A 12,336-nucleotide genomic window follows, 5' to 3' on the forward strand; every position below is an offset into this window, starting at 1 on the left:
ATCTACAAAAAACCAATCCAGCTTCTGATGCAATTTCTGTCACTCCAGAGAGACAGCGAGACAAAACTAACAAGGGTCTCCTCCCTTCAGACAGAAGTTAAGCCATGACAAAGTGAAGTTTCCAAGAAACAGTCAATGAAGTGGATGGACCTAGTGGAGACTTTCCAGATCGCAGAAAAACTCAGTATCTCAATCTAGCACAATAATTATCCTTTTTTCACTGAAGGAAAGATAACTAGTAATTCTTCACCTGTAATTCCTGCAGCTTCAGCATCAGCATTGACAGTAGCATGACCCCATTATTCACCTCACTCATCTTCAGTCTCAGTTGGGCCACCAGCCAGTCTGCACAACACGGTAACAAAACATAATTCATACAGGAGTGTACAACACAAATGGTGGCTATTCTTCACCCAGAATACAAGCAACCCTGTAACAAGAAGCTCTCAATTAACAGGTTAACAGTAAAAGGAAATCAAAAGGTCAGTTCAAAAAGCATGCACGAATCAGGCTAGGAAAGTGTTCACAGCTAAGGAAATACCAGATTCCTGCAGAAAGCAGGAAGATTTAAGAGAGCAGCCAACAAAACACATGTTTTGTGCCACACGCTCAGCTGGCCACAGCCTGTGGTCAGAGGGAGAGGACAGCAAGGGGCCTAGTCTACAGTCCACATTACCAGGATGCAAACAACCAAGGCTAGAGAATACTTATGAAAGCACTTGCAGCACCTCAAAGCACTTGCGTATTACAACCCATGGCGACTACATGGTTTATCCCAGGTTGGATTCTGTTTTTTTTCCCTAAGAAGACAACAAACACAAGTTCTCAAGCACACATGGACAAGAAGAGATTCAGGCCAAAGTCCCCTGCCAGGAAAAGTTTCCTCTCTGCAAATATACTTACAAATTCTCTTTGCAATGCTGAGGCTTGAACTTGGTACCAAGAAGAGCCCAGTATGCCTTCTTTTTCCATTTCTAAAGCAGAACATCTCTTAAGACTGCAGCAGCCTGAAAAGTTATGGTAGTTTCCCACTGCTGCTGTTTTACAGCAAGGGGCATATATTCCTCCCTCCACTCTGTTTGCCAAGAGGAGAAAAGGAATTGCACAGCTAGCTCATCACTTCTGCTCCTGTAACAGCCCCTTGAGACAAAGTTCAAAACTAGCAGAGATCTGATGACAGGCTGAAAATATAAAGGCAAGGACAGCTTCTCAAGATGAAAAGTTTTACTTGTCAGATTAGAGGAGCCTGAATTCTGTCAGGGACAGCTCTTTCATTTCTCCCTTTTATTCCTCCCATTTTCTTCTTGTTGCGTCCCTTTTTTTTTGTATTGTCTTAAAGACTTTGAATAAACAGAGTGAGCATTCAGGAACAGGGCAAAAGAGGAGGAGGATCAGGCACAATTTGACAGGCAGCAAACAAAGCATGCACTAGATAGAAAAGTTACAAGAAATAAAAGGAGTCTGGAGAACTGAGACAGAGGAATAACACAAGCATGAGAACAGCAGAGATGTGAGCTGCTCATAGACACGTCTGGGCAAACATTCAAGGCCAGGAGGTAAAACTACCAGAAGCCAAGAGTTACACTGTGCTTCTTCATACCATAATAAAAGCTATCCCGAACATCACATCTCTTGGAAGGGACCCACAGGCAATGCCACAACTTCCGCTCCAGTGAATTGTTCAGAGCTGGGAGAAACCAGTTGTGTTAGACATCCAGACCACTCCTAATCCCACTTAATCAATAGGCATCTGGTAATCAATCTGGCTTAAATGGTCAAGATGAGGCAATGGGCACAGATGGGATGATGAACTCACAAGCTTAGTCAGGAGGGTGGTCAGCCAGCATGCACCTGTTAAGAGTTGAATGGTAAAGCATGTTTAACTTCCAGAATCAAAACCAATATTTCTAGCAGGGATATTTTAAGAAGCCTCATACCTGCAGAGTACAGTCAAAAGCATTCTGATAACTGTTCCAGTTTTGTTTTCCTAATTCTCCAAAACCAGCAGGAAATTGATTTCAGTTTTTCTCAGGACATTGTGCTAACACCCACATCTCCATTAGCTGTTCAGCCATCCCACTGTGCGCAGATGCTTCTCGCTGTGTGGCAAGCTAAGCAGGTGGGAGGAAGAACCATTTCAGCTATCTTACTTTAATTTACCTCTGCATGCAAGTCCAAAGTATCTCAGCCAAGGCCATTCTCTTATTAGCAAAAGTTAGAATAATATCCTGCATTTAGAACCTCACCTAAGAGCCACTATTGCTGTAATTAGACTCAGTCAAATCCAGGTCTTTGCAGTCTAGACATGGTTTAGCAAGCACTTTTATGTAAGTAATTCACTGTGAGAGAACACAGTTCTTAAAGGAATTAGAAAGATAACTTGTCACATGTGAAGATTTATCTGGAGCTTACCTCAGTTTTGGCAAAGAAAGCCTCACTGGATTTTGATAGGGCAAAGACAACCTAATCTAAATATTCAAGCATCAGTTCAAGTGAAGATTTCACTTGGGACAAAAAGGAAAAGCAAAAGTTCCTCTTTTAGCCTAACACTTCTCCAAAGTTTAGCCAGCCACAAAAGGCTTTCTGTTCAGAGCAAGAGCTTTAACATTACACTTTTGCAACACAGCACAGAGACATGACTCTTAAAGTGATACGAATGTAGACTTCCATGACTTATCCTGGATCCTTCTGTAGCCTCTGTACTACTATGAGTTTTAGGCAAAGGTACAGAGATTGTTCTACAAAGCAGAGATAAAAGGCACATACAGAGTAAGTACTGTTTCTGACCTACAGTAGATACACGGGTGACACTTTCAAAGACCACCCATGCTCAAACATCTATTTACAGAAACTTAAAGACAGGAATATCAGGGCAGCTTTGTGGCTTGACAACTTGTGTTGCAATCAAGGTGATGAGATGCTCCTGCTCCACTGAAGTCAACTTGACTAAGCTAGAATATATATACAAAATGTCTATTGGATGACAGTAAATGTTAAGTGCCAGCACTACTGCGCTTCTAACTGTGCATAGATACACCATTTTACTGCTATTTTTTATTTTCTCAAAGAATCTTTGGCAGAGCATTGGTAAGACAAGCGGAATATCAGCCCAGTGTTTTGAAAGATGGGATGTGCGTGGGAAAAGGCCCTACATACCCAGCTAGTTCTTCTACAGGGCAACACTATTATCCCAGGCCAGCCAGTCCTTCTTGTAGTGAGCCTCTTCCAGCACACCAATACGAGATTGGCTGTAGCACGACATTGCAGTAATCTGGTATTAACCAGTTCAATTAACAATTATAAACGAATGCACCAGTAAGCATAAAGCAGCCCATAAATCATCTGATTTTTACTCCAACAGTTGAAGAGATCTTATTTTCCTGGGTCACTTTTGTGATGCAAATTAGCAAGTTGCTTGGAGGAAGAGGGTAAAAATAGTCTTTCAACTGAAATTACAATGAAACTTCCTCCCACACAATAGGCAGACACACCAGCACCCACTGAGCCTTCTCCTGGACTTCATGGCTCTCCTTCAGACCACGTACAGCCAAACTTCTGGCCCCTTGACTGCACACCCTCCTTACTCACCAAAAAGACCTGGAATCAGCCAGTACCAGCAGGAAAAGTGTTAAACTGTGCTTAAAACCGGGGGATGTAAATCAGTGCTCTCCTAAATCAGTGCTCTCCCGTCAAGATGTAGGCACAAGGAAACTCCTTTGCAAAGCAGTAACAGGCTCCAACGCAAAACATCTGAAATGAAATGTGGCTCAGGAACGTGAACTATGTGGGCAGGGGGGCTTTGATGGATATTGAGGGAGGACAGGAACAGGCAGACTGCTTGCACGACCGACACTGGTTTCCGAGCCAGGGCAGAGGATCAGCTTAGCCGCCCTCCGTGTCTCATGTGCGCACACAGGCACGCCAGCACACGCAGCGCTCAGGAATGTCAGCAATGCCAGTCAAGGGCTGGGGTGCTTCAATGTCCAGTAGGGATGGACAGGAGAGAGTACACGGGAAACAACACAACAGAACCAAGAGGTAGCTGTGGTTGCTGCAGAGCTGCTGGTCTCCCTTTTACAGGATGTATGGGGAAGGATGGCAAGGCTGGAGGCTGCAAACCAGCAAATGGTCCCTTGTCCCACTCAGCCCATGCATGTGGAGACAAAACTTTACATGCACCTTCGCAGTAAACCTGTCATTAATTCCTACCAGCTGAAACAAACTGTAGGTCCCCAGTTTTTTGGCTAGTTGCTGACATGAAAAATACCTGCATTAAGAGTAATAAACATATGCTCTTAACACTTCCTGAGACAGAGATTTTATATTCAGCTGCACAAGCACAAGCCTCTTCTCCTCCAGGCTAACAAAAGATGAAATTGTTGCTGATAAAACAGATCCGGAACCCTCCCAAGTCTAATTCAGCCAAAACCAACAATACCTTACACCATGGAGAACATATTCAGTCACCTGCCATTTTTAAGATTCTTGAAGAACACCATTTTATTTCTGCCATATTTTCTTGGTACACAGGTCTTGGTCCAGAGTCAGTGAAGGAGCACTGCTTATCTGGCTGGTGCTGCAGTCACTCAGGCTGGGTTCGTGCTGGCAGCCAGCAGGCACCCCACCACCACTGGGTCTCACTGACCACGTCTCGCCAGAGTGAGCACCGACTGCAACTCCTTAGCACGCCTCCTGCAGAACTCGTGACAATCATGATGTGTGCACAGACACAAAGAAGGGTTTGTTTTCCTTAAATTTCACCAGCTGAGAGGGCTCGCAGTCACTAGGATTTTCACAGATGTGACCCATCTCTCACATTGCTTAAAAACATGATAGCACCACAAGCAGCAGCAGTGATGGGGTGAGAAACTACACGGAAAACACAAGAGATAAAGCCCAAGCGATAAATCACAGATGGGATTAGGAGTCAGGATAAAGAGACTCCTGCTCCACATATACGTACGTATCACAGTCTCTGTGTACTTGAAAACACACATGTAAAACAGCCCACAATACTGCAAGAGAAAAGTAAGAAGCATGCATAAAGTCTGTCAGCTCGGTTAAACAATGCAGAGGAGATACATAAACTACAGCTAATCATGTCTACATCAGTTTCAGCATCTCCTGAGCGCAGAGTTTCAATCCCAGTGTCTTCTTGCAGGAGATTTTATCTCGTCTGGGTATGTTACCAACTTGCCATGCACAGAAAAGAATCAGAGCAGACTGTTGGTAAAGTACACATGAGGAGAAAATGGTCAGCATTCATCTGAGGAAAGAAAACACTCCAAGAGCTTCCCATAAAAAAAAAAAAAAAACAAGTTAAAAGTTTAAGAATGAGTCCAACACCACGTCAGGAAAGAATGGAACTAAAAATCTCTTCCTGTGTTGCTTTTTGTACGTATTAGATTAGCCTAGGATAAAGTCTGTTGTTTCAAAAGCAAAGCTGTTTATTGAAAAATGTGAAGAGTGGTTTTAAAAAAACACCATGAAGCAGCTTAATTCTAATCCCACTCATGTAAATCCACACTGAACACCTGAAAGGAGCCAGGCTTTTAATGCTTTTAAAAAAGCAACAAAAGAACTGACTTTCCTTCTCAACCCCCCTAACATTCTACAGTTTGGGTTGGTTTCCCTTCCTTCCCCCCCCCAAAAAAAAAAAAACCCAAACCAAACAAAACTGGCTTTTCAGTAAAACTGTCCAAGGGCTAAAGCTGGGAGAAATAATAGTAAAAATGGGGACTTTCTGCTTTTTTAGTTTTAAAAAAACGGAGCTTATGATGGAGTTTAGAGCAGCTTTAAAACTTACATTTCTATTAACAACTTCATTGTGATACGGTTTTGAAATTGAGTGACTATTGCTTTTCTCTCAGCAAGCCCATTTTTGTTTGCTAGTTTCTAGAAGATAAGGTGTTACTGCTAGATGGACAGAAGCTGGAGAACACAGAGCAGGCTTAAGAGAGCAAAAGAAGGGCTCTGAAAAAGCATAGGAGCTATAGAAATCCTACTTCAATACAGCTGTAAAGTCTCACCTTGGTATAGCTGCCTTATATTCCATAACATCCACATGCAGTCTTCAGGACTGTCCTTCACTGTTTTAGAATTTCTCCAAACATTCTGCACCTATCTTTTACTTCTGCTCTTCGGTGCACTTAGCACAGAACAAAAAAGTCAAGCCTAGCCTGCCAAATTACTTCTGCTTCCTGTCCCCATTTGCCCCAGAAGCCCTATTACAAAGTTAACTTATGCTAATGGAGCCTGAAGGGGTATGCGCTCACACTTAGCCACATGACAGGTCACAATGAATGAACAGCCTGATTTTCACTCTCTTTCCATATCTGAAATATAAACAATGCACATTGTTTACAGAACTGCAGATACATGTTGGTCTATCTGTGGGTGATTGGAGTGAAAAGTCAGATTCCAATAGATGAGTCACATAAAAAAAAACTCTCTGTCAAAAAAAAAAAAAAAGACAAAACAAACAGGAGGATTTACCCCAGCATTCACTTTTCTGAGGAAAGATTCAGCTAAACTAAACATCGTCTCTCAGCAGATGTTTTGCTGTGTCTATTGACGTACACTCACTCAGAGGAAAAGCAACTCTCCACTCTGGTGCAGCCCTCCGAAAGCTGGACTGCAGCAGTAAGTGAATTATATCTTATTATATCAATCTACTAATATTGCAAGTATACTGGAGAAGGCATTGAAACAGTACAACCTGTCTACTATCAGCTGGGTTAATAACACAGCACTGGTGAGGAAAAAAGAACAAAGGCTTAAATTGCCTTTGCCAAGCTGCAAAGCAGAGAAGACCTATGAACTCTTTTGTTCCAATTTCTCTTCCGTTGGAAGTATGGAAATTATAGACTAACTCTGCAATATTGCTTCATTTAATAATTATGCATGGGTCATGTCCCCATACTTGTGACTGATAATCAACATCTTGACTGTTCTTTGTTAATTTTTATATTCTAATTTTAAAACACTCCAAGCCTAAAAATAAGAGAAGAGCTTTCTAGTCTGAAACCAACGACTTCCACCCCACCTCCCCTCCCTTCCAATCACTGCACTTCTTGGCAAATCATCTCTGGACAAATACTGAAATGCCACATAAAACACGTATTTTTCTTTCTCTATCTGAAGCAGATTAGTTTGGAGTAACTCTTAATAGATCCTCTGCATCACTATATGCTGGAACAGGGAAGAAAAGAACTACATTTGCAGAGTTCACTGTTGTTTGAGGTCCTTGGGGCTTTCTTTGACACAGCTGTTCCAAAACAGCTCAGGAATGAGCCCCATTTTTTTTTTCATTTAACAGCTCATGAAATGAATGAAAACACTGTGACAGAAGGCCCACCGTGCACAGCCGTGTTTATGCACCTAAACAAACACATTCAACCTCTGACACTGTCTCACTCCAGGGGAGATTCCCAACTGCTAAACTGAGAAAACAGTTGCAGTCAAAAGAAAAAGGAAAGAGTCACAATAATTCAGGGGAAATCATTGTTTTAAACTAAATTCTTCCATCTTAGAGACAAACAAGTTGCAGACTGGTGGCATGAGTGAATATGAAATGCAAGGGAAGAATCTTTCCCAAATTCCACTCACGGAGCAATATGCTTATTATCATCTACCAAGAGGGTCCTAATGGACCAAAATTTAGAACAAGTCACATTGGTTTCCAGCAGTTCACAGGCTCAAGAGGGAATCACACTACCATGTTTTCATGCCTATCTCTGACACAACCCTATACTGCCACTGAGAGTCCTCCCACCCTCTCCTGCTACGTTGGCGGAGCTCATGGGATGCTGTGCACACAGAGAATAGCCTGGGGGGTATTTTAACAGGTTCATTTCCAGCCAGATCAGTATTCTGATCTGTTTATCTGTTTTGTCCGATAGCCAAATAAATATTAGCGCCATCACAAAGAAGCTGGCAGCTCAAGTGCAAGAAGAGAGCTCACTGCTTTCAGCCAGGCACAGATTTACCGCCTACCTGCAGCCCTTCTAAGGGGCCTGTGGCATGGGCATCTGCAGTCAATGGAAAAGAGCCAGGAGGTACAGAAAATCGTATGGATGATGAATCAAACAGACACAGTTCTGATGCCACTCTAGGAATTATGATGCAAAATCAACCTGGGCAGCATCCTCACTCTTAATAACAATAATGTAGAAGCGTTAAAAAAAGCTTTAAAAATAAACACTTCAGTTTAACAAATCAAGCAAACATTATTTGGGAGGGGTTGAGGAATTATGTAAAATCTTCTATAGATATGTCAATCAGAAAAGGAAGGTTAAAGAAAGTGTACCCTCACTGATGAACAAAAATGGTAACCTCATATCAACAGACAAAGACAAGGCTGAGGTACTCAACAACTCTTTTGCTTTAGTCTTCACTGACAACCACTCTCCTCACCCATCCTGGACAATGGAGGGACAACAAGATGGTGACCAGGGTATAGCCCCTGCCACTGTAGGGAAAGATCAGGTTTGTGACCACCTGAGGAACCTGAACATATATAAGTCTACAGGACCTGATGAGATGCATCCCAAGAGAATAGGTTGATAAGGCTACTAAGGCACTCTCCGTAATATTTGAAAAGTCATAACAGTCAGAGGAAGACCATAGTGACTGGAAGGTGAACAACACAATGCCCATTTTTAAAAAGGGGTAAAAAAGATGACCCTGGGAACTACTAACCTGTCAGCCTCAGCTCTGTGCCTGGGAAGATCATGGAACAGATCCTTCTAGAAGCTATGCCACACACAGGACAGGGAGGTGATTCAAGACAGCCAGCATGGCTTCACCAAGGGCAAATCCTGTCTGACCAATCTAGTGGCTTTCTAGGACAGGGTGACCACAGCAGTGGACACAGGAAAACCAACCAGATAGATGTGATCTATCTGGACTTCTGTAATGCTTCTGACACAATTCCCCACAACATCCTTTTCTCTAAACTAGTGAGATATGGATTTGATGGGTGTACTGTTCGGTGGATAAGGATTTGGTTGGAAGGTCACATTCAGAGAGTAGTGGTCAATGGCTCCATGTCCAGATGAAGATCTGTGACAAGTGGTGTCTGTCAGGGATCTGTATTGGGATGAGTGCTGTTTAGTATCTTCATCAATGATATAGCCAGTGAGATTGAGAGCACTCTCAGCATGTTTGCAGATGACACCAAGCTGAGTGGTGCAGTTGTCACACCAGAAGGATGGGATGTCATCCAGAAGGACCTGGACAAGCTGGAGAAATGGGCCTGTGAGAACATCATGAGGTTCAACAAGGCCAAGTGCAAGGTCCTACACCTGGGCCAGGAAAATCCACAGCTTCAACACAGGATGGGGGACAACATGATTGAGAGTGGCCCTGCAGGGGACGACTTGGGGGTGCTAGTTGATGAGAAGGTCAACATGGCCCAGCAAAGTCTGCTCACAGCCCAGAAGGCCAACCGTGTCCTGGGCTGCATCAAAAGAAGCGTGGCCAGCAGACTGAGGGAGATGATTCTGCCCCTCTATTCTGCTCTCAAGACACCTCACCTGGAGTACTGAGTCCAGTTCTGGAATCTCCAACATAAGAAAGATATGGAATGATTGGAACGGGTCCAGAGAAGGGCTACAAAGACGATCAGAGAGCTGCAGCACCTCTGCTATGAGGACAGGCTGAGAGACTCTGGGCTGTTCAGCCTGAAGGAGATAAGGCTCTGAGGAGACCTTACAGCAACCTTCCAGTATCTGAAGGGGGCTACAAAAAAAACTGGGAAGGGACTTTTTACAAGGGCATGTAATGACAGGATAAGGGGGAATGACTTTAAATAGGAAGGAGGAAGATACAGATTACAAAGAAATTCTTCACAATGAGGGTGGTGAGACAATGGAACAGGTTACCCAGGGAAGTTGTGGATGCCCCAACACTGGAATTGTTCAAGGCCAGGTTGGATGGGGCCTTGAGCAGCCTGGTCCAGTGGGAGGTGTCCCTGCTGGGGGTTGGAACTGGATGATCTTTAAGGTCCCTTCCAGCCCAAATGATTTTACAATTCTACGAAAATAACAAAAGGCACATAAAAGCTAAATCAGTGTTCCTCCTCAGGGATTTAGGGCTTAAAAGTCAATGTCCACTAATTACAGACCCATAAAAGACATGGGGGGTAAAGGGCAGGTTAGTCTTCATCAGTCTTACATGTACAAATACTGCACGTTTCTCAGAGCCTCTGGTACAAAGCTTCTTGGCACAAAGAAGCCTTACGAGGGCTGCCACCTCATACAATAACCAACATACTGACTCTTCACCTCCTCAGAAAACACAGCACAAGCACCATCAACTCCTGCCAGGGCACTACTGCTTCATGTAACCGCACTGATCATCCTTTGGGCAGAAAGAATGCTAAACCAGCAAGAAAACCTGAGGTTCTTGGGACAAAGCGTAGATACGTTTGTGCAGTGAAGACCTCAACAGCAATTGGGTACTTCAGTTCTGCAAAAAGCAGCAGCAGTGAAACCCTTTTTGGATTTCCTCAACGTCCACTGCCAACAGCTCAGGGCACAGACAGCCCAGAAGGGCAACCTCTACTTCAGAGCACTGGCACACGATTTAAGGTTTAAGAGATCACCTAGCCAGAGCAGACAAGGAATACAGTCTGGGAAGTGTGGTGCTATGAACATTTGCCCAAGAAACCCAAAAAGGTGTGTTCCCACTGCCCTTCTGGATATCGGCCTTCCCTAACCAAGTAAAAGATGCCTATAGCTCACAGCACACACAGCTGCAGAGAAATATGGAGAAACACCCCATGTTTTGCATGGAAGAGACTCTTCTGTCACTGCCATTACTTCCTCCTGGGCTCCGCAGACCATGCAGTAACACTTTAGTGCTTCAGGACACAGCACAGACACCTCCCTCTGTGTGAGGAATAGCATGACACCATTCCCGAGTCCAGAAGCAGGCTGGGACACCCTCACGGCTGCCCAATAGGCTCCCACCATCACTTTCACCAGGCAATTTTCTGGAAGACGCCTCATTTTAGGGAAACGTGGCTACAATTTCCTACCCATCATCAGGACTTATACCCAGGTCTAGTTTGGCTCCTTTGTGCAACCGGGAGCCTGTACACCAAACAAGTACATGAACAGCAGTTTGGCTTATAAAAAGTCCAGACTTACTTTGACAGATTTGCTTACCCACAATTAAGTCTCAAATGTTCTTGGGCTCCTCTGACTTCAGTCTACTCACTTCTCTACAGAATTAAAGGGACATTCAAAACAGATTCATGACTCATGTTTAATTATCAGCTCTCCTTCCCCAGTACAGCTCTAATTAGAAAAAAGAAGCACATTTTTTGAGCGCAGAAAGAGATAAAGTTGGCATTAACTGCCAAGGGAAACCTGTGGGAACATTTTAAGTCCAACAGTATGCCTTCTTCAAAGTTGTGCTTTAGCCAAACTGGCCATTGGGCTTAATACAGCGGAGTAAGACCCTGGGGCCTGTGACAGCCCAGAACTGACATCAGATGCTCTTGCCATCTATCCTGAATGACAAGATTTCTCATTAACAGCAAAGCTCAGGAATCACTTGCTGTATTCAAGACAGCACCTTAAAAGTAATTTCCTGTTTTCCTCATCAGAGTCAAATACATCTTTAATAATGAAAATTGGCTATCATTATATCCATCTTTCTGCTATTTTGCAAAGTTTGCCAGGGAAGCTTTGGCAAAGTAAAAATATAAATATGCCCTAAACTACCATTCAGATTTTACTACAAGTCTCAACACCGCTGTCATGACTGCAGACAGCTTCCCAAAGTAAAACACACGAGCAGCGTTCAGAGTTAGAGAACAAGCTAGATGTTAAGAGTATAATTCACAGTACCACACTACTACGAGTAATCTGCAAAAAATACAGAAACTGCAAAAAATAATCAATTAGGCTTGTTGTTAATTCTTGATGTGTATCATTACTTCCCTTCAGGTCCCAGTCTTTTGAAGGCTAGGAATAACCACATAACTTGCATGTTATTTCCCCTTAATATGCAGCATGTCTAATGGGAGTAAGAGAACTGTGGAGTATCAAGTGTAAGTGGTTTCCCCCAATTTCTCTGTGAGGTGCCTAAACACCTATTCACAGCACCACCAATTATTCAACCATGCAAACAGATACTATTAAGACACTTAAAATGAGTCATTTCCCATTGGAACCAAACATTTCCAGATTGATCATAAAGCTGGATCTCTAGTCAAGACAAACTTATTTCAGTGCTTACATAAGGACTTATAAAAAGATATTTTTAATATACTTTTATACAGCTCCAACAAAAAACTTTTCAAGTAAATCCTGTAAAACATGTACA

General features: G+C 43.2%; 1 protein-coding gene across 3 annotated transcripts in view; it reads right to left on the reverse strand.

Moving 5' to 3' along the window:
* Positions 1–12,336, reverse strand: part of KANK1 (KN motif and ankyrin repeat domains 1) — a 127,104-nt gene that overhangs the window by 111,705 nt on the left and 3,063 nt on the right. The window contains exon 1 of one of the 3 annotated variants that reach the window (XM_054055125.1): positions 6,030–6,125. The exons of the other annotated variants lie outside the window; for them this stretch is intronic. The gene's annotated coding sequence lies outside the window, so the exon portion shown is untranslated. Of the gene's footprint in view, positions 1–6,029; positions 6,126–12,336 lie in introns of those variants that run through there. 3 annotated transcript variants of the gene reach the window in all.

This window comes from Cuculus canorus, chromosome Z (assembly GCF_017976375.1).
Source record: "Cuculus canorus isolate bCucCan1 chromosome Z, bCucCan1.pri, whole genome shotgun sequence".
Classification (NCBI taxonomy): Eukaryota; Metazoa; Chordata; class Aves; order Cuculiformes; family Cuculidae; genus Cuculus; species Cuculus canorus.